The sequence below is a fragment of the Paroedura picta genome, chromosome 7 (assembly GCF_049243985.1).
Source record: "Paroedura picta isolate Pp20150507F chromosome 7, Ppicta_v3.0, whole genome shotgun sequence".
Taxonomy (NCBI): domain Eukaryota; kingdom Metazoa; phylum Chordata; class Lepidosauria; order Squamata; family Gekkonidae; genus Paroedura; species Paroedura picta.
In genome coordinates this window covers 95,384,000-95,402,952 of record NC_135375.1, presented here as the reverse complement: position 1 = coordinate 95,402,952, position 18,953 = coordinate 95,384,000, and the positions used below count along the sequence as shown (strand labels likewise).

At 46.0% G+C, this 18,953-nt stretch overlaps 1 long non-coding RNA gene across 1 annotated transcript; it reads right to left on the bottom strand.

Moving 5' to 3' along the window:
- Nucleotides 1–71: 71 nt before the first annotated feature.
- LOC143841862 (uncharacterized) lies at nt 72–9,197 on the bottom strand. Its single transcript, XR_013232906.1, has 3 exons — nt 8,993–9,197; nt 2,894–3,099; nt 72–193 (listed from the first exon to the last, which is right to left on the bottom strand). It is a non-coding gene; the product is annotated as an uncharacterized LOC143841862 (long non-coding RNA).
- Nucleotides 9,198–18,953: the final 9,756 nt, after the last annotated feature.

The following is an 18,953-nucleotide window of genomic DNA, read 5'->3' as shown; positions in this document are numbered from 1 at the left end:
TATGTACAAAAGGGTAAGATTGTTTTCTGCTTTGCGCTGTTTATGATATATCATGTCTGATACTTCTTTACCTTGGTTATGATGACAGTCTGATTGTGGTGCTGCTGTTGCTGTGGCTAGACGTTTACATCCATTTGAGTGCATTGTCTTCCACTGTGCAATCTGCTTTGCATCTCAGCCAGAAAGCCAGGCTCTATAGGAAGTAAATAAATCAATGAACCACCTGCTAAGAACATCTGGATGCAATGTGGACAGGATCCTGTTGCTTGAGCAGAATAACGTGCTATATACACTATCTAACACTTGGGGGAGCTAAAAGTTACTTCTTTCCCATTGTTCAATTGGGCATCTCTACATCCAAACTGCTTGGCAACTAGACATACAATCTAGTTCCTCCTGTGGAATAATGAGATAATTATTGGCTATTTACATACCTCCTAAAAGAAGGCTGACTTTACCCCTGCAATTTGTAACTTTTATTTTGATGGCTGGCTTAAAGAGTAATGAGAAGAGGGAAATATAAGGATTCTGAATTTGCATCACAGCTTGCCCAGCAGTGCACTATTTGAAAAGTGGTCACAAAAATTCCATCTTGAACATATTATATCTGAGATCACCTACTCACATGGGCAAAAGTCAGCAGTGAAGTGTTAAGAACATCAGACTGGGATCTGGGAGAGCCAGGTTCAAATCCCCATGTTATTGTGGAGTGCACTTTTGACCCCGTCAGATTCAGCCTGGCCTACAGGGTAGCTGTGAGGATAAAATGGGACAACTTGAACTGCCCCCCCTCCCAATCCTTGGCGGAAGAGTTGGGCTGAAGTACTGGACAGATAAGTCATTTTATGTTTGTTGCAGCTTGCATCTACCTACTGGAGTTCATCTCATTTTGCTGTGAATAATTTTAAGATGACAGGCAGCTTCTGAGGAAGAAAGGAGACGAGTGATCAGTTGGGAACCTGCTTTTTATGTTCAGCTCTTTCTGCATCTGGTCAGTTCCCAGCTGAAAATAGGGACATCCATCTTCTCTTTTCTGACTGAGCAGTGATATCAGGGCTCTCTCAGCCTCACCCACCTCACAGGGGAGAAGAATGGGAAGGCGACTGTAAGCCGTTTTGAGGCTCCTTCGGGTAGGGAAAAGCGGCATATAAGAACCAACTCTTCTTCTTCTTCAGTAATATCAGGGCTCTCTCAGCCTCACCTCCCTTACAGGGTGTCTGTTGTGGGGAGAGGAAAGGGAAGGCGACTGTAAGCTGCTTTGAGCCTCCTTCGGGTAGGGAAAGCGGCATATAAGAACCAACTCTTCTTCTTCTTCACCCACTTCTGTACTGGAAATCACCTCTCTGAAATAAGTGTTCTCAACAAAGGACACACCTTTAAACAGCACACAGACACACCATAAAGCATTCCATGACCATTTGTTTTTTTCTCAGCAATTCAGGTCATGTGAGGTACTACCTTATTGCTATGCTCATTCCATTAATTTTTTAAAAAGCAGATATGAAGGGGAGAGAACTGCTAATGTTCTGCTAAGATTGTTATCTGGCCGTAAATGCAGCTTTTAAGAATCTCTTCTTACAATTTAAAAACACACACCCAGAACAAAACTGACCAGTAAGGAGAGCCCAACCATGCCACACAATATGGGCAGTAGAGGAGTGCCCTCCAAAAGGATGGAGATAGAATCTGAATCATTATGCTTTTGAATTACTTTCACCTTGGGAGCAAAGCAATGGGATAAAACAGCACAAAACAACTCTCAGAAAATGTGGGGAAACAGTTAATGGAAAGCGAACTGAGCAACGAAGGGAGGAAAATTCATGCAGAACGAAAAAGATCAAGTATGTGTGCCTGAAAGCAAGGTGAAAAGCATAATGAAAAAGAAAATTCAATGGAAATATATGGTGAAAGTAAAAGAAAACACCCGTGCATAAAAGCCCTGAGTGAGATGAGTGGTCCTGCCAGCCCAGCAATGCTTGCTGTGAACTGCAGGGGGCTTCACTATCAAACTTGTCACCCACCATATAATATAGGAAAGGAACACCCTGAAAAAGTGGACTGTGCACAATGAACTCTCTTGGGACCAAAAATGCATTACTTTAAGATGTCACGGAATGTTTTGTTCTTGGTAAATTAGTCCATTTCACTTTTATAACACACATATATGCAGTGCATATATTATTAAGGAAGGAAACATTAAGGGTTTGGATTAAATTCTGGAAAACAATTTGAATGTATCATTTTCCAGGACTTAAGAATACATGAGTTAGCTGCATACCTTAGCATTTTCTGTTGGCTCTGCCCATTTCCTCCTCAAGTCTACCCCTTGAGCCCACCGTTTCCATCCCTGGGTGGACGAGCTCTGGGCCAAGATACGCAAGATCGTGGACAGCGCACAACTGCTAAAGCGTTAGACCCAGGGGAGGGTCTAACGCTTTAGCAGTTGTGCGCTGTCCACGATCTTGCAGTTTTCCCTTGAGTGGTCCTTTACTTGACATTTTATATCAACATCTGGAACTGGTTGCTATAGGAGAGCCAGGTGAACCATTTACCCCAATAAAACTGGATTCAATTTCCCACAGACTTTCGATGCTTTGTCATTTTGAGCCACACTGATGTAGGGAAGAAGGCTAAAAGCCCCACGATTTACTAAAACCGGGTTGTTGAAATACAGGGAGAGACCATCCCAGGAGGGCAGGTTTTAATAAAACTGTTGTTCATCATCATTTTCGGCTAAGAATGATGCAAAAACCAAGACCTCCAAGAAAGGCATTTTGAAGTCGTCTTGGGGGAAACGGTCTTTTGGTTTTAAACTCAACAAAATTATATTTGTATTTGGAAAATAAAATGAAATGTTAAAACAATCATAAGAAAAAGACGCAAATGAACAAACCGTCTTGCCATAAGGGATTTCTCAGGGCTCTTTAATCACGAGCAAGCTTTTACCGGTACGTTCATCTTAAGAGGTTACAGATGTTCTCAGCAGATTTGCATTCCAGCTGCTGGCTCACAGCCCATGCCTGGCCTTTATTAAGATGTGAGTTGCATCTTTAGCAGTGCCTTCTTCCAGACCAAACTGCTAATTTTGCTTCAGTAACGCTGCAACGACAGCAGGCATAGAATGAAGGCATTTTCTGGAAGTATTGTCTTAATGCACACATCTGATACTTACCTAAACCAAGCCTGGGAATCCAACCCGGTATGTCAGTTTGTTTTAAAACAAGGACAGAGCCAAACAAGTCAAGTTTTAGCCTCTCCCAGTTAGGGAGTGTGTGTGTATGGGGGGTGGGGGGTAAAGTTGCAAAATCCAGGTTGTGAAACTCTTGGAGATTTGTGGATAGAACATGGGGAGGGCGGGGGGCAATGTCATAGAGTCCACCCTACAAAATATCTGTGTTCTCTAGGGAGTCTGATCTCTGTAGTCTGGAGAAGAGCTGTAATGCCGGAGGGGGGCGAGGCCTCACCTGCAGGCTGGCATCCCTACTCTCAAAAGTTTTTCGATGTCAAAAAAGCCTCCCTGTCTCAATTAAAGTTTGTTAGTTTATTCCATTGCCTTCAATTACTGTCACTTGCTGTCAGTGATGGTAGCACTAGGCAAAATTAATGACAAGGACCAAACACATCTGTGCATTTAAGTTCTAACTACAAGAAAAGCTGTGTATTTTAAACAGGCGATGTCATTGCTTTAAAAAAATAACGAACAGCATGATTTACTCATTGTCTTATGGGTATAAGGTCGGAGAAGAGAATTTTACCCACCCAAAATGGTACTTTTGAGCCTTAACAACTCCACCAGCTCTTTTTAAAATACTATCTATTGTGTAGACCTACACACATGTACTCTGATATAAGTCCCATTAGTTTCAAAGAGATTTACTTCCAAGTAAAAATTAAGACAGGAATCCTCAACCTTTTGACGCCTAGGGGCACCTTTGGAATTCTGACATTCTGGGACAGCCACAAAATGGCTGCCATAATATGGCTGCTGCAGGAGGCGGAGCCAGTCACAAAATAGCTGCTGCAGCTTACCCTCAGCCACTCAGTGAAGATCCTTGGGTAGTGTTGGCAGCTGCTGCCAAAGTAACTTGGAAAAATAATCTGCATGGGCAGTCAGATCTCTAATAGACAATCAGAATCCTTGCTGGGAAAAAGTTCCACACGGCCCCTAACACCTTCAGTAAAAGTACTTGGTGACCACTGGGAAAGGTGTTGGGGCACATCCTGGTGCCCACGAGCATTGCATTGGAGACCCCTGAACTAAGTATATGAGACAAGCCCAGTTGTCATTCACAACAACTACAATTGATGACAACACAACCTTCCTAGAAAACAGAGAGGGGAATGGTGCAAGTTGCGTTGGAACCCCTCTGGGGAGGAAGGTACGAATGAATAAATGAAGTAAATAAATGCGTAAATAAGATTTGTTAAACACATTCAACACTGGCGGTGAGTGAGAAAAGTGTTGCTTAAGCCCAGTTTAGTACATTCAGACCTATGAACTTGAATGCACAAATGTGAGCGTTTGATCCTTGCAATTAATTTCCCCCAGTGCTACCATCACTGACGGCAAGTGATGGTAACTGAGGGCAATGGAATAAACTAACAAACTAGAATTGAGACAGGGAGGCTTTTTGACATCGACAAACTTTTGAGAGTACATTCAGGCCTCTGAAAGCCAGCTTGGTGTAGTGGTTAGGAGTGTGGACTTCTACTCTGGCATCCTGGGTTTGATTCTGCATCCCCCCACATGCAGCCAGCTGGGTGACTTTGGGCTTGCCACGGCACCGATAAAACTGTTCTGACTGAGCAGAAATACCATGGCTCTCTCAGCCTCACCCACCTCACACCCTCACAGGGTGTCTGTTGTGGGGAGAGGAAAGGGAAGGCGATTGTAAGCTGCTTTGAGACTCCTTTGGGTAGAGAAAAGCAGCATATAAGAACCAATTCTTCTTCTTCTGAATGATTTCTAAACTCATGCTTGTACATTGCTTTGAAGAATAGTGACGTTCTGGCCAGCAGACTAAAAAGTCTCCCACGTGTTTTCCTTCTTCATTTCAAATTTGCATCCATGTATTCGCTGGCATCGGCCCTGCCCTATTTAGACAGCATCTCAGATCGGGGATAGTGCATCAAGTGGTAGGAAATAAGCCGGCAATCTGCCCTTGCTGTTATTGGCTGCTTTACTAGTTTCATCTGTGGGCGGATGTGGGGACGGAGTTGGCCTCCGGTGTTGGTGCAGCCTGACTCGCCCGACTGAGCTTGAGTGCCTCAGAGCTGGAAGGTTGAGCAGGGTTGGCCAGAGCTAATCTGTGAACAGAGACCACCAAGGGAGACTGGAGTTGCGGAGGAAGGCAATGGCAAACTGCCTTTGCTCATTTCTTGCCGGGAACGCCCCGTGGTCAGGGGTCACTGTGAGTCAAATGCAGCTCCACAGCTTTTCTCCTTCTGGCCCCTTCAGCCAATCACAGCTGTTGTGAATCAGCATCTCATTTAACTTGGGCATTTTTTAAGTTTTGCACCGAAATGTCACAGACAGTATCTTTGGCTTTTCATGGTACTGTCATCACTCTTTTCACACTTGTCCCTCTCTGTATGGGTGTGTAAGGAGGACTCTTGACCTGGGATCCCTAACACGGTTTCTGTGGGCGACACCACACCTCTTTAACACATTCCCTGGTGCCCACCAAGCAGTTGCAAAGCCCGGGGGGGGGGAGGAGCTTCTGCCCAGCACGGGTTATGATTGGAGATTTGATCAGCTGTGCGTACTTTTAAAAATGCCGCCTTGCCAGCAGCTGCCATCACAGCACAAGAATCTTCTCTGTGTGACTAAAGGCAAACTGCAGAAGTCATTTAGTGCTGGCCCCGCCTCCTTCAGCAGCCATTTTGTGACGGGGCTACGGTTGTCAGGTTCCCTCTGGCCACCATCGGTGGATGGAGAGTGGGGTAAGGGGGCCAGATCCAGGTTGGGAAACTCTTGAAGTTTTGGGGGATGGAGCCAGGCGTGGACAGGAAGCTTTGAGGTCACAGTGCCCCAGAGTCCACCCTCCAAAGCATCCATTTCCTCCAGAGGAATTGATCTCTGTAGTCTGGAGATGAGCTGTAATTCCAGGAGGTTCCCAGATCCTACCTCCTGGAATCTGCATCCCTTGACTGTGGCCACTGCACTTTCAGAACACCAAAGGTGCCCGCAGACTCATAAAAGGTCGGAGACCCTTTTTAATGTTTGATGCAGAGACTAACACCTCTACCCACCCTGGAAATTCCAAGTAAGCAAGCTTAGATCTGCAGCCCTAATGGAATATATTCTGCTGCCCAAATGAATTTTTAGGAGAAAGTGACTTAATTTTTTTCTATATGTGATGCAATATGGCTTTTAGGGTCTCTGCTCCTGGCCATTCACTCCAGAGTAATTTCACTGGCTTCGGTGCTCGCCACCAGGAAGAAAAGCAACACGATCTCATCCATCATCTGATGACTCACTGACGTCAAACTTTTTAATTTACTAGCTCTGTGGATTTATAAAAAGCAGGCCGCATTCCAGTTTGTGCGCAATACCGGGGCCAGAATTCTGTCAGAGGTGATTTTGCTCAAGGCCTCTCTGGCCTCCACGAGAGCCGTTTGTGCATTTGCCAGTCGTGTCGCTTTGTCGACGGCAGATCTGAGCCCTGAAAACTCACAGGGATTTAGGACACACCGTGAGACTCTGTCCCTCTCAGACAATAACTGGCCAGTCCCTCTGAGCCTGGTCTGTGACTAGAACAGGTCACGGAAGTGAAGCTTGGAGTACAGATAGGAGGGACTGGGAAGGAGGACACAAACAGTTCAGGGAGAGAATCCAGCATTCTCCCTCCCCCCCCCCTCCCCCAGGACTTTTCTTCAATTTTGCCAAATTTCCCAATTAAAAACAGGGCATTTTGTAGGAACAATGAGGTTGGGGGGGGGGGGTCCATAACAATATTTTCAGTTTTGGAATGAATTAGAAGCTTTTCAATATGAAATTTTACTTGCATAGCCTGCAGATTTTTACAATATCTGACTGTGATCATTCCTGTGTGTGCTGCAAATATATATGATATACATTTGTCGGTATGCTGATATTACACATGAATCCCTCTGGCAGCACATCACATGCTGTTGAGTGTTCACTGAGGGTCCATTGTTAAAGAGTTCATGGTTTTACATTATATAAAGCTTCACTCATTATCTAAATATGCTGGCTGGTCCTGTTGCAACCATGTGAGCCTGTTCCTGTTCAGCTCAAACGCTTCCTTTTGTTTGGGACAAAATTGATTTTCTAAGATTGTCTTTTATTTTCCCCATCTCTCAGACGGAAAGGAATGAAGATGCAGACTGTGCAGGCGGACACTGATGGGTCAAGATGGTCAAGTCACTCCACATTTGCTGGCAGGGGCTCATGGGAATTGTAGTCCATGGACATCTGGAGGACCACAAGTTGACTACTCCTGCTGTAGGGGTTAGTGTCAGACTGGCATTTGGAGGACCCAGGTTCAGATCTATGCTCTGCTCTGGAAGCTTCTTGGCTGACCTTCGGCCCGTCATGTCCTCTCAGACAGACCTACCCTGCAGGGTTGTTTTGAGGGGAAAGCGTTATAAGTTGTATTGGGTCCCCCTCTGGGGTGAAAAGGAGGGTATGAATAAATAAATAACAGTCACCTTTTTTCAAAGTTGAAAAACTAGTTTTTCCATATTTCTGAAAAGTCACGGGGCTGTGTTTCTCCTTTAATGCCCTTCTGTTGGCTGTCCCCAAAGGGTGAAATTGGTATGGATCTAGCAGAAGGCGTTCCAGACAGTGGAGCTGAACTTTTCTTCTCCTCTCTCGGCCTGCCCACTGCATCCAACAAGTGATGCAAAATGCTGATCTTAGGAGACTGGGCAAATTCAGGGTTCACTGCAGGAGGAGAGAACTGTGGTAAAAATCACCTCCTTAGGTGGAAAATTCCTGCTGGATCCAACCCTTTATGTGGACTTGAAGTAAACCGGGTTCAGAAAATTCCTGTCTCTCTTAATAATTTGCCCCTATTTTTCAGAGGGACATTGGGGCGTGTTAGTTAGCGTTGGACGAAGACTGTGGAGACCTGGGCCTGATCCCCACTTGCTACAAAACCTATGGGGTGTCCTTGGGCCAGTAATTTGCTCTGCCTAATTTGGGTGGTCTTGGGCCAATCACATTATTATGTACATGGGCATACGGTTGATCCTAGGTCCAAACACATGGTCCATGGTGGAACAGGGTAGACCTGGACTCTGACTGTCACAGCCACCGTCGCAGCCAATCAGTTTAAATTAATCAAAGGGCCTGAGCCAATGGCTTGCTTCTAAGGCCAGCCCCATTGTTCTTTGTATGTATATATGTTGGGGTTTTTTTTGGGGGGAGGGGGGTTCAGAGTGAAGTCTTGGTACTTCCTGTATCATGTACTCTCACGATTAAAGAGATGCAACAATGCCGGTGTCATGTGGTTCTTGAACACACATATTTAACACACCCGCTCTCAGCCTAACCTACCTCACAGGGTTGTTGTGAGGCTGAAAGAGAATGACTTAAGCCCCTTTGGGTCTCCATTCAGGAGAAAGACTGGGTATCAATGATTTAAATAAACCTACCTCACAGGGTCGTTGTAAGGATAAAGTGGAGGAAGAGAATAACATGTAAGTTACCCTGAGCTCTTGTGGGATAGAAAAGAAATAATTAGTATCTCAATATATCCTTCCGCTGTTAGAAGTTAGCTCATTTGTTACGCCAATTCATTCATTGATCCTTGGGGAGGGATTTTTCCATTGCGACAACAGTGACTGAAGAAAGTTTGAGTCCAGTGGCACGTTTAAGACCAACTAAGTTCATTTACTGTACAAGCTCTCATGTGTAGGCACACTTCTTCAGATGCAAAATCTGAGTCTGATGGCATAAAAATCATCAGAGTACCAATATGAAATTAGCAATAAATTAGTACTTGAGACCAACATGGCTACACACCTGCATTCTTCAGGTCCAGTGAAGCAGTTGCATCCAAGAACAAATCAAAACAGAACAAAAAATCAATAACTGAAATCTTCCTTTCCCTCCCCACAGGGAACGTATTCCGGAGGTAATTCATTAAACGTCGCCAAGAATCAACAGAGGCTTTAAAAAAGAGGAGGAGTAAAAAGCAGCCCCCTCACGCCAGCTTCTCTTTCCTCCTTTAAATCCTTCTGGCCTGTGTCATTTTAAAAGAACCTCTGTGGGTCTTAATTAATTACTTCCTGTGGAGCTCTGGCAGCCTTGAATGGAGCCTTAATCACTTGCCTTATGAGGTTGCTCTTGACAGCAACCTGTGCTTGCTATTTGTTCTCCTATAATTTTTTCTCCTCATTATGTGTGGGGGAGGGGGAGAACACCACAAAGCCAGGAAATCAATAAAAATTTAGAAGAAGAGTTGGATTTTATATCCCACTTTTCACTACCCAAAGGAATCTCAAAGTGGCTTACAATCACCTTCTGGTGCAGCTGAGAGAGCTCTGAGAGAACTGCTCTGCAAGAACAGCTCTAAGAGAACTGTGATGAGACTAAGGTCACCCAGCTGGCTGCATGTGGTGGAGTGTGGGGGGGATCAAACCCGCCTCACCAGATTAGACCCTGACCGTCTTAACTACTATACCAAGGTCGCCAGACTCCAGAAGGGAAGAAGCTACAAAGCCGAAGGCAATGACAGAGAGGGTCTCCGTCCCGATTGGGGCCTGGGGACCTCCTGAAATTACAGTTGATCTTCTGACAACAGAGATCAGTTTTCCCAGAAGAAAATGGCTTCTTTGGAGGGTGGACTTTATGACAATTTATATCCTTCTGAGCTCCTCCACCTCCGCCCTATCTCCAGACCTCCCAACCTAGAGCTGGTAAGCCTGGGAAGAAGCATGGATGTGCCATTATACCACAGGATCACGCTGCAAGGGTAAAGGTGGACCAGAGCAGGGCCTTTCCCCTTTTGCCTCTGTCGTCACGCTCCCTGGGGCCCTATCACACCTGGAGAAAAAGTGTTCTGTCCCTTTAAGAGAGGCTTAATGTGTGCAGCGGAAGAGACTGCTGTTTGTGTCCTGGGGAGAAATAACGGTAAGGCTTCTGAGTAGAGCAGGGTGAGCAATGTGATGTAAGAGTGGGTTGGATCTAGCTAACTTTTGGGCTCTGCAGCACCTAATTTCCTGACTTTCTATAACCTCAATCCTATTTGGCTTTGGTTTATGCAGGTCCTGTGACTTTCGGCCTCACCATATTTGAAGGCCAAAGGAGACTAGGGTTGAGTCTGCAGTTTTTATCCACTCCCAGCCCGAATAAATCCCTCCCCTCTGCACTGAATTTGATTTCCATTTTGATGTTGGGCTCTTTAAATTTTCCCTCTGCAGCATGCATGATTGATCCGTGGTGACACTACCTTTTCCCCGTGATACCCAGGAGCGGATATAAGCCTCGATATTTGAAAAACTGCAACCAGTATAAGTGTAGATTTCTACTTTTTGCAAATTAGCTTCCTGCTCCATGCCTGCAATGCTGACGTAGCAAAGCAGTTTTCCCTCACTGGCCAGGGTGTAAGTTCAAAGACTTCCTGGTTGCAAGGCTTCCCTCCGTGTTTTACAGTGACTGCGCTCCAGAAGCCCACACTTCTCTCAGCAGAGATTTGCCTCGTTCTCTGAGAGGCTGCTGCTGGCTTGGGAGTCAAAAGAGAAGAAATAAAGCAATAGTGCTGTCTGGAGTCACCTGAAACCCCACCACCATGACGCCAGTTCAGGAAAGGTAGTTCAGCTTTGTGACCACGGCTTCCCTCCCCGCTCTGACCTTCCCCAATCAAGTGCAGAACACTTTCTGTTTTAATTCTGGGGGGAGGAAGACCTGGGTTCAAATTGATGTGAATTCAGCAAGATCGACAATGGAAAAAACAAAGTGCAGAATCAGTCCTGGCTCCTTCCTCTTATGCCAGAAAAAAAGCTGACTGGGTCCAACCCACTGCTGATTCTCCTTCTCAGCTGTTTGCGAAAGCGCTCCTTTTTTTTGCACACAGGATCACATGAATGCATACGAAGCTGCCTTATACCCAATCAGACCCTTGGTCCGTCAACATCAGTATCACCTGCTCAGACTGGCGGTGGCTCTCCAGGGACCTGGACAGAAAGGGCTTTCACATCACCTACCTGGCCTTTCTAACTGGATCTGAAGGGGGTTGAACCTGGAACCTTCTGCATGGAAAGCAGAGGCTCTTCCACTGAACCACAGCCCCTCCCCGAGAGAGTCCTTTCGTGAAAGTTCATATCAGTACACTCTCCTCCAGCCCCAAATTTGTGTCATGCGCAGGATTTGGGTCCAGGGGCATGTAACCCCAGGCAAATAGCCTCATCAGCTGAGCTCCAGTGATTTTCAAGTTTCTCCAAGGAGATCCTGCACGCAAGCGGCATCATTACAATGTCCTTTTAAGCACATCTGAGCTTCCCTAACCATTTTGGCAGGTTCCCCCCCCCTCCCCGTTTCTGCTTTATTTCTCCTAATTGTTCCCCTATGGGAGCGTGCATGAGGTAATTGTCTGCTTTTCGCTCCAGTTTGAATAATAATAATATTTATTTTATGCGCTTAAGAATTAAAACTCCAGGAATATTTTTTCAAATAGGGCTGGATCCAACCAGCTTTTCTGCTGGTGGAAAGGGGAGGAGTGGTCCCCCTGGATTTGCATGGACTAAAGCCTTGTGAGATGGAAGGGTGAACGCAAAGAGGGGGATTCGGCATGGTTGAGAGGGAAAATGGACTGGATCCAAGCTGTGAAATTAATAAATAACACAGAACTGAAAACAATGGAAACTTTGAAGCCTGGCTTGATTGTTTTTATTCTGTATTCTATGTATATTATTTATTTGATGGTGTGTGTGTGTGTGTTGTAGCCAGGATTGTCTGGCAGCCAGGCAAGAGAATTTTGGCAGTGATTTGCCATTCCCTGTCCTTGTGTCATGAACGTGGTATTCCCTCCAGGTGCTAGCCAGGGCTGACGCTGCTTAGTGTCTGAGATCGGACATGATTTGTGTTCTTTTGAAGGCTTTAGGATTCTTTGGGCTGATCCTGCGTTGAGCAGGGGGTTGGACTAGATGGCCTGTATGGCCCCTTCCAACTCTATGATTCTATGAAGGCACTGTGGGAGTTTGCTACACATCCCCATCTTTGGATTAGGAGTCTGAATACACTAAGCCCTGACTGTATACACTAAGACAGGCTAGCCAGATGTTGTCAGGGTTATGTGGGGTAGAACCCATCCTTCTTATGTTCCAAGGATCCACTTCCTCAGAATGTTGAAAGCTGGAGGAGTATCTCCTTCCTTCCTCAGCATTGTTTTTTTCATTTATGGGATTAACTGCGAGCATGGTCCTCGCCTCTAGATGGCATCAGTCTCAAGGCAGCTAACACGCCTCTCCTTCCCCTCCCCACAAGAGACCCCTGTGAGGTAGGTGATGTTCAGAGAGCTCTGAGAGAACTGACTGGCCCAAGGTCACCCAGTAGGCCTCGTGTGTCTCAAAGAGGCTTACAATTGCCTACCCTTCCTCTCCCCACCACAGCCACCCTGTGAGGTAGGTGACAATGAGGGAGCTCTGAGAGAACTGTGACTGGTCCATGGTCACCCAGCCAGGTGCATGTGGAGGAGGAGTGGAGAATCAAACCCCGTTCTTCAAGTTAGAGTCTGAATGCTCTTCTGTTATAATAACGGTAAGTGTTATGATGATAAAATCGGAGTCCAGTAGCACCTTTAAGAACAACAGAGATTTATTCAAGGTGTGGGCTTTCGAATGCAAACACTCTTCATCAGACTATGAACTGACCATTATAACAGTAGGAATATAGTTCATGTGGCTGTATTTGGATGCTGTGACACAGTTTACTAATGTAAGAGGATTAACTTTTGCTTATATATTCCTACTGTCATGATGGTCAGTTCATAGTCTGAGGAAGAGTGCTTGCATTTGAAAGCTTATGCCCTGAATAAATCTTTTTTTGGTCTTAAAGGTGCTACTGGACTCTGATTTTATTGAGCTACTTCAGACCAACATGGCTACCCATTTGAATCTATCCTTATGGAAGATGTTATGTTCTGATGATTATTGTTCCAATTATTATACCCACAGCCTGGGGGAAAGAAAAGTGCAGGAAAAGTTCCTGTGGGGTGTTTTGGGGACTTGGGGTTGGACACAAATGTTCCTTGTGGCTTCAAGAGCTGTTCAGCTGTGTCCCACGTGTAATTTATGAAGTAGGGGTTGCTTGAAAACACCAGACCTGGTGGCTGCCATGAGTCAGACACATTTCAAAGGGACTTTACCACAGGCAGAAACTCACAGATGACGAGGAGGCCATCTGGGAAATGCTTCCTGTTTGCATTTAGTCTGTCATTGAGAGAGAGAGAGAGAGAGAGAGAGAGAGAGTTGTTGCTGCCCGCAGCTCTGTCAAATGTGTTTGCTGCAGTTCTGAACGAAGGCACCCTGGCACAACTGAGCAATTTTATTTTTTTAAGGGCCACTGACGTTCCTGCTCTGGATGTGATTTTTTTGTGGTACTTTTTGATGGAAGTAGTTCACCTTGCCCCTCTCTCTTGCATGCCTTTTTCATAGTGATTGATTGATCTGTCCTGCTTTTAGGCATAATTAATAATCAATACATACAGCTTCTTTTGGAGAGCATGCTATTAAAGGGACCAGACTTTTTTCTCCAGCCAGCTTGATGTAGTAGTTAGCAGTGGCCTCTAATACGGAGAGCCGGGTTTGATTCCCCCACTCCTCCTCCACATGCAGCCAGTGGGGTGATCTTGGGCCAGTCACAGTCCTGTTAGAGCTGTATTCACAGAGCAGTTCTGTCAGAACTCTCTCAACCCCGCCTGCCTCACACGGTGTTTGTTGTGGGGAGAGGAAGGGAAGGTGATTGTAAGTTGCTTTGAAATTCCTTCGGGCAATGAAGTGCAAGGTACATAAACAACTCTGCTTCTTCTTGGCAAGACAAGAGGACGACAGTTTAAACCTTTTGTTTTCCTGCCCTTTTCTCACACAAAAAAGTAACCCTGAACAGCATTCATTCCTATTACTAATTTATTTAGAACATTCATACCTTGCCTCGCCAGGGTCCTTTGAAAGGGACTCACAAAATAAAACACTGTAACAAAACTATGGACATCAGAAACAAGTTAGAGCTTAAAAGCCACCATAACCTGCCCTGAGCAGCCTGAAGGGTTAGAAGCAGGCCAAAACAACAGCTTTAAAAAGATGGAACCCTTCAGTTCAATGCCTAGGCAAGAATAATTATTAACCTCCCACCCACAGAATCATGGTAAGTGCCAGGCAAGTTCCAAGGGAGGGGGTGTTCCAAAGGTGAGGTGCCATCATTGAGAAAGTACAGGTAAAGGAAGGAAAACTGTTGAGAAAAATTACAGGTACTCACGTTTGTATCCATGTGTGTGTGTGTGTGTGATGCTATTACAATTGATCTACAGGCACCTAAGATCAGTTTATCTGGAGAAAACTGTTGCTATTACATTATTATTATTATTATTATTATTATTATTATTATTATTATTATTTAGATTTATAGCCCGCCACTCCCCTAAGGCTCGTGGCGGGTAACAGCATTACCCCTCCTGATAAAACCCCCTAATACATATGCCTGCTGATGTCCCTCAACTCCCCCCCCCCCCCCAATTTCCTGGTAGTTCTCATCCAAGACCTGGTAACTCTACATACAATTTCACTTAGAACTACCCCACAAGACAGCCGCCCCACACACAACTTTCCCAACACCAAGCTTACAGTGATTTAGACTAGACTGGATACAGCAGTCCTAGAGACTTTGTTTGCAAAGGAAAAAATAATTTAAAAATAAACAAGGGGAACCTTGTAGAGTACAACTAAGCCCTGACGGAAACTGTGAAGAAGTATTTGTTTATTTTCTAAGTGCAAAGTATACCCTCTTTCTTTCTCTGTCTTGCAGCTTTGACCCAGCAGGGTTGTCAACTAGGCAAGGCCTAGTGATCTCCTGGAGTTACCACCAACCTCCAGACAACAGAGATCAGTCCCCTTGGAGAAAATGGCTGCTCTGGAGGGTGGACTCCCTGGTATTATAGTTTTCTGGGGCCCCTCCCCTCCCTAAACCTCACTCCTGCAGGACCCTCCCCCAAACCTCCAGGAATTTCCCCCAAAGAGTGACCCCACTCCAGATGTGCCCTCTCGTCTGCCCTTTCTGCTGTGATCTCTCCCTCGCCCCTGGCACAGGTGGAGAGTGACAGACGGATGCTGGGGGTTGGCTCAGTTTCCTGCTGCTGAGCCAGCCAGCCCCCCCCCCCGGGAGCCGGAAAGACCCCACCTGGGCTGCAGCTCATCCTCCTTGCCAACAGCCTACCATTCCCTCCAATCCCCGACCCGCACAGAGAAGCTTCTCTGCCTTGAGAACAGGACTGTCATTGGGTGAATGAGCCCCTTGCTGGAGGCAGTGGAAGAGCTGGGTGGAGGGGCCCTTCTCAGTTATCACAAGCCCCTAAGAAACGGCTTGCGAACACCTTTCCCCTTCCTCTCCCCACCATAGATGCCCTGTGAGGTAGGTGGGGCTGAGAGAGCTCTAAGGAACTGCTCTGGGAAAACAGCTCTATGGAGCTCTGGGAGAATTGCTCTGGAAGAACAGCTGGGGGACCTTGTGCCAGTGACATGGAGGAGTGGGGAATCAAAACCTCTTCCTTGTTCAGTTGGCAACCTTCTCTGGAACTCCCACAGATATTTTTCCTGTGATGTTTACTCCCAGCATCAGTCTGGAATCCTTTTTGGCTCTCTGACATGACAAAGGTGAGTCTTAACAGCCATGCTTCTCTGTCCTCTTCTTCATGAGAGTCAGCATGGTGTACTGGTTAAGGGCGGTGGCCTCTAATCTGAAGACCCCCCCCACCCCTCCAGGCTGGACCTCCCAAAATCTCCCTGTATTTCCCAACCAAGGGCTGGATGCCCTACAGCTGTCGGAGGAAAAGAGTTGCATCATTTCAAACCCAGAAAGGTCAGTAATACAATAAACAAACTTGGCTTATCTTTTGTACTTTGCAGTCTGGCTGATTCTGAATGTCATGCTGTCATGTCCCAGACCTCCTCTCTTGCATTTTTGGGGTTCCTTCACCTCACTGCCTACAATCTTTTTTGGTTCTGTCACAGGGCAACGCTCTGTTGAGTTTCTCCAGTATGAGCCGATTACATGGTGTAACTTTGTGTAGGATTGCACTTTTAAGTGTGGGATGTTGTGGGTGAACCCTGAAGGAGAACCCTTAATTTCAGAGGAATCTGTGAATCATTCAGGATGAATCCCTAACTTTCCAAGTCTATTTCTTTGGAAACACTATTTGGAAGCAGAATAAAGCATGCAAATAAACCTAGACGAATGTGCTTATCTTGCACAAATCCCCTCACTACCCCTCCCCCCCCAGGTTTCTTTGGAATCAATTTTGGATTGGGTTGGCAACCGACAATCCATGTTTAATCTCTTTTTAATTACAGACCTGTCAACAGTCAGATTTATTCTGGTTCTTACAGAGGTAAGTCGCTTGGGAGTTTTGCCCCTGGCTCGAGTGTCAGCAGCTGGGATGGGGCACGTCTGGCCAATTATACCGTTCATACGATTGACGCAGGCAGCACTCTGTTAAACTTGCAGGAGAAGTTCTGTAACTTCTTCCCAGCCTCAATGGTGTCCACTTTTCTCAAGTCTGCCTCTCCGCGCCTGGCATTTGATAAGCTTTTCCCTGGAAATGCCGTCGATGCCGTCTCGGGTTTGAACGTAGGACGGTGTCCGGATGCCAGTCGGGATGCGGGGGAGACGATAGCCCTGTCTCTCTCAGAATTAATCTATTGGCAAGGTTATTTCCCCCCCGCCCCTTCCTGCTTTGCTCGCTTATCAGAAAAGATGTGTGGATAGGACTCTTTTACATGCCAAGTTCCAGCTTACTAAGAATAGTCCCTCTTTGTGGTAACTGTGGAGCCCAAGCTCAGGGGCAGGGCATCACCTTAGTTGCACAAGGCTCTGGATTCAATCTATAGCAAGTCTAGTTATAAGCCTCGCAGGCAAGAAAATGTCTGCCACATTCCTTGGAGACAATTGTGTTATTGGCAGCAATAACCTGAGTTGGCATAAGGCAGTTTCAGATATAGATATTACTGCACTGCCTCTGCTTTGCTTCTGCCCTTTGGGAATTCGTTAAGAAGAAATTGCAATTAGAATATGCAGAAGTATATTAGAGTGCACCAGCTTCCCTTTCATGATTTCTACCCAGATAGGAAATGTTAAATGTGTTTGAACTGCAGCCAGGCTGTAATAAGCTCGGGTGAGATTAAAAATATTTATTGGCTGCCTTTCTTCCCGCAGAGCTGAAGGTGGCTCGCCGTATTAGCAGAAGACATTTACAATGTTACAATGTTTAAAACCAAAATTTAGAATCGCAATTGAAGACTGCTAGGATTCAATGCAATCCTAAATAAAAATGTTATCTTCAGCTGCCTTCTAAAAAATGAAGGGAAGGGATCTGGCACACCTCCCTGGGGAAGTTGTTCCATAATTCTGGGGCTATCACTAAAAAGACCCTGTCTTGTGTATCTGCCCAATGAGCTTATTTGATTGAAGGGACAGTCAGGCATTCTTCTCCCTGTAATCATAATCCCGGGACTGGAACGTATAGGAGAAAATATTCCTTTGGATATCCCAGTCCCACATGTAGGCTTTAAAGGGCAAAACAGCACCATGAATATGGGTTTGGGAGTGGATTAGTAGCCAGTGTGATTACTGTAATATCAGGGTCACATGCTCCTGACAGCTGGCCCCAACCAGCAGGCTACCTGCAGCAGTCTAGCAGTCTGCAGCATTCTGCACTGCTTGCAGCTTCTGAACACTCTCCAAGGGCAGCCTTGAGTAGAGTGCATTGCAGTAGTCCAGGCTAGATGAAACTGAAGCACAGATCATTACGGCTTGAACTGACTTAAGAACGGTGCAGTTAATGCACTAGCCAAAGGTGGGCAAAAGCACTCTGGGCCACAACAGCTACAGCTAATGCACTAGCCAAAGGTGGGCAAAAGCACTCTGGGTCACAGCAGTTTTGTTGAAAAGCTGAAAAGCCTGGCTTTTCAAGGGACGCAGAACCCCATTCAAGACAGGAGAGAGCAGAAATACCTGGACTACTTTTCTACTAACCCAGAAAACCTCTATCATGTCATGCTTTAGTTTCAACTTGTTCACCCTCAGCCCAGAGCCTTCAGAATCTGTGTAACAAAGTTGTTACAAAAACATGCAGTTTGCATCTGTGATAATGCTAAGGGCAGTTCAGCACTCAGCCCAATGCCTAGAAAGCTGCTGAGGCTAAACTAATGTGGGGGGGCAAAGGTTAGAGTCGTGGATGGTTACGCAGACTTTGGCCACGGTCCAGCCACCATTAAGCAAGCTGAGGGCCAATCCGGGAGAGTGAGTTGGATTTTGACCAGGAAGATTTGGGATTCAAACAGCTAATGAGGATTGGGAGAACAGGAGAGAGCTGTGTGGAAGGGAGGGGGTAACCCTTCCGCTGCTTGGTGGTTCTCTGCTGCTAATGCCGCTCGTTGTTACATAAATTTTTCCCAGCCAAAGGACAGCTAACAGAAAAAAATGCTAAGGGATTCATGTTGCCAGACTCCGCCCTCCAGAAGAGGTTTCCTCCACTGCCAGGCCCTGCTCCCAGCCGCTGTTCGGCTGGTCAGCAAGGGGATTTACCAGTTGAAGGGTCTCGGGCTACATTGCCAGCTTTCTGTAGTACAAAGGCATTGTGTAGTAAGCAACATCATCATCCCCGTGACTTCTGGGTGATGCTCTGGTATTTGGGTAAAAACTCTATGATGGAAGCTGGCTTTACCACAGAGTTTTTGCCCAAATACCAGAGTGTCACCCAGAAGTCACAGGCAAG